We start from the raw sequence: 4,135 nt of genomic DNA, 5'->3' as shown, positions 1-4,135 counted from the left end.
CTATTCTGCATTAGGCTAGGCTTTCTCCTCTCAAAGAAACCTTACACGGTTGTCGAGAACGAAGTGAATGCAGGATGAAAGCTGGCCAGGAGTGAAAATTTAAGAGATTTTGACTACCATGACACGGTTGAGACTTGAAATCCTGGTGCGGTTATGATAGGTCTTTTCACTCCTATCTAAACAGTCACAACAGTCGAGGGGCAGATAGAAGAGTGAAGAGGAGTTGCTTTCATAAGCAATTTCTCTTGGTTGGTTTTGAAGAGACATGTAGCGTCTAGCTAGAGATGTGTACACTTACTATCTGACAAAAGATCCAATGGACAGCGGGGGACTTTATGGTGTGCGCAGTAAAAATGCAACATCTATGCCTCCTCCATTGTATATTAGATCGAGCCTAGACTTGTTCAGATAAACTCCTCGCTGCATGGTTGTTGCAAGTTCAACAATTTTTATCAGACACATGCAAATAAGACGAGTTGGGTTCATGACGGATCAGAGCCACTCATTTTGAGCATGATCAGAGTGACTCATGACTACTACCACTTCTGATACGTGTTTGGTTCACCAAACCGAGGCATAAAGCAACCATTGCGTGATTGCCAAGAGTGAGATGTGTCCGTCCCAGTCAGATTTATAATGCTCAGACTATCATGTGTGCAACGAGATAATGGTAAATGTTCCTTAGTGAACGAAAATGTTTGCACAAATGCGTACGACACATATACTATACGACGTGTTCAAATATACAGCGACATGACTTTCTGGTTGTCGAGACTTGCTCCTCTCAAAGAAACCTTGCACGGTTGCCGAGAGCAACGTGAATGCAGGATGAAAGCTAGATGGAGTGAATTGACAACCATGACATGGTTGAGACTTGAAAGCCTGGTACAGTGGTGATAGGTCTTTTCACCCCTCGGGTGCCATCGTACTCCCTCGGGAACCTCAACCAATCGTACCGCAAAAGGCGTGTTTGACTGGAGATGCAGGAGTATTGATGTTCCTAAGCGTACACTGATGAAAATAGAACATGTCTCCTCCATTTATGTCGATGAGATGGCATCAGTCTCGGCGCTGGTTTTTACATGTTAGCTCCTCCACTAATGCCCCAACAGTGTGTGCACTCCATGCATTTGTGACAACACCAGAAACAGAGAAAAAAAGGCCCCACGAGAGGAGAACGAGAACAGAGTGATACCAGCAAGGATTCCTTAAGACTATCAAGATTCCCTAGTTGGCACAGTAGGGCTACAAGAAGACATAGCAGGACCAAGCCAGAGTGACCTAGAGTGCATGAAGGCCCTTCTTCCTAGAATGTACGTAGAAACATTGGTAAGTGTCCGTTTTCTATATGCTAAAACCGATTTGCCTGGGGTTTGCCTTTGGGAATGAACTTGTCCCTCTATCTGGCTATGTTGATCAGTTGTGCACGTAGAAACTGTCGGCTACAATGGCATAGGCCATCGGAGGTTGCCAAAAACTCGAGCTTTGTCTAGACAATGAGCAGAACCTGGCTTGGTGGAAGGTGGAGATGTTCCCTAATGGCAGCCACTTGTACCTCCACTGGGGATGGATGCACTTCCACCACGCCCTCGACCTCCAAGACAGGTTGTCTCTTGTATTATGGTATGATGGCCGATCATAGATTAACATGAAGGTCTTCGACCTTACCACCTGCCGCAAGTAGTACCCGCATGACTTCAAGGCCAACGGTAGTCAGCTCTCCCTACCGATTGTGGAGCCGAGGAGTTTTGCAGTGATCCTAAAGAAGTACCACCTCAAAGTGAAGTATCTGGTGAGCACTCGCACGAGACGCTAAACATACTGATGTCGCAAGTTACCAATGTCGTCTTTCTCATCAATCTATTTTTGTGCGAGGTGAAGAATGTGCCAGTGGATTTCGAGGTAGCGCATGGCTACCAACAGCGACAAGCCATTGAGCTATAGATGGCTAGGCAGTCCTGGTTCATGGGCTTGGAGAGGACCCTCAAGAACAACAAAGTGCGCACATCATTCAAGTACGGGTGGGAGGAGTTCTGTGCAAGCAACCACCTCAACGTCAGCAACACCTATTTCTTCAGCATGATTCGTGAGGCCACCTACAGCTATTGATGTAGACTAGGCCCGATCTTCCGAAAGGTATGATAGCGTCGATTGGTGGAGGCTCGACATTCATGATCTAGGCTTCGAACCAAGACTGATTCGGACCTCCGCAACCGTTACACCACTGCTCCATTGGTTATCAACCACACGAACACGATTGACCTCGCCGAGAAGGCTTTCCTACAAGCAAATCGAGAACACAAGCAAGAATAGGATGAACACAATCTGAAATTACAAATAAATATGAGGCTTATGATAATAAGGAGTTCAAGTCTTTATTCGAAAGGACTAATCACCACAGGCGAACAAGATCAAGAACTAGGGCCCTTGTTCACAACAAGCAGCCTTGGCGGCATAGTTGCAGCAAAACGATGTCTGTTTCACGAGGAAATCAAGAACTAAACTAAACCCAAACCCTAAGGAGAGCGAACGACTGCTATTTATAGAGTCTTGGGTGTCACTCCCCCTAGATGCGCCCTCTAATGGGCCCAAACACTGATACACGGTCCAACGGACCAAAAGACGGTGTCGTAGCACCCTGACAGATTCTAGATGCTGACTTGTTTCAACAATTTCCATTGATTTTGAAGGTATTTTGACGTGAGACTACTTGGATTGGCTTCCTTATCAAATTAGCTTTCCAACCATATGTGGATCATCGAAAACGGAGTCCGGATATGTCCTAGGTGACTAGTTTAAGGCAGACTGGTCCTAGAGGTCGAGGCAGACTCGAACTTGAGTTGCTTTGGGCCTCCACCTCGGGGATTCGAACTGAATTAGCCTCGGACCTCCTTTTTGACTTGGACACCCTTGCTAGCCTCCTACCCCTCCATACCATGTGCCAAACATGGTCATATGCATGGGTGTCATGTCCTCATCATCCTCCCCTTCTTGACGAAAAGCCGTCCTTGGTGTCGATTGTGCTTGAAACTGATCCTTCACAACATAAAGGAGAACGGGGTTGCAAAGACAAAGAGAACTAAAATAATTGTGAGAAGGAACATGACCATGTTTCTAAGTTTCTAGCATGTCATCTCGCATAAAAATTTCAGCAAGCATGTAGACTCCTATGATCCAAATGCACACGATGTATGTCAACACTATCCTACAGAAGATTAGAACTAACCAATGACAATATAGGAATAGATGGTCTAGCAGACATAGGTAGCAACCAACAATGCTCCCCTTCTTGAAAGTGAACTTGTTTCTTTAAGGAACATGAGAAAAATGTTTGTATTATTATGGCTACCCTCTAAATAATCATAATCTTGTACAACAAAAGGAGAATTCATATTACTACGAATGTATACTCGATGTATCATATATTGTCTCTTATTGTTATATTTGCCAATAACATGATATGTGTGTTTAGAAAACCAAGGCAAATCAACATGTTTAAAAAGGCTCTCCTCCAAACAATCTAGGTTACACAAAACATCAAATTCAATGTAATCCAAAGTATGTAAAGAAGACAATAGTTTGAACTCATTAGTTTTAGTAGCAATATGAATAACATGTTTATTTTCAGCACAAGTGGTTGGTTCCAAAACATGTAAAACTGAAGTATCATCAACCAATTCCTCTTTATCACAAGGAACTTCAAGTAAATTATCATGGGACAGAGATAAATCAAGAGATGGTTCCACTAACAATTGCTCTATGATAGCATGGTTTGTGGAAGAATTTAGTATATAAAACAATTCTCACCTTCCATGAGTGTAGCACCATGTGCATTACCTGTGTTCTCAGCAGTAGTAATAGGTGCGTTGTGAAGTGATGGCTCTAAATTTGCATATGAGGTTGTGAGCTCCTCATTTTCTTCCATGTCATCCTCTCGCTTATATACATTATCCTACAGAAGGTTAGTCATAGCAAGAGGAATAACAACAGACTCTTTCTCTAAATGGTGTACCTCATCATATGAAGTCAAAACAGGAGGTGGATTAACAAATGTTTCTCGCATAAGAAGTTTCATATCATTCCAAGTTTGAGGTTTATCAGAAGGATTTAAAGACTCCCACCAAGATAAAGCAGA

Source organism: Miscanthus floridulus, chromosome 4 (genome assembly GCF_019320115.1).
Source record: "Miscanthus floridulus cultivar M001 chromosome 4, ASM1932011v1, whole genome shotgun sequence".
In the NCBI taxonomy this organism is placed as follows: Eukaryota; Viridiplantae; Streptophyta; class Magnoliopsida; order Poales; family Poaceae; genus Miscanthus; species Miscanthus floridulus.
This window is presented reverse-complemented; position numbering follows the sequence as displayed.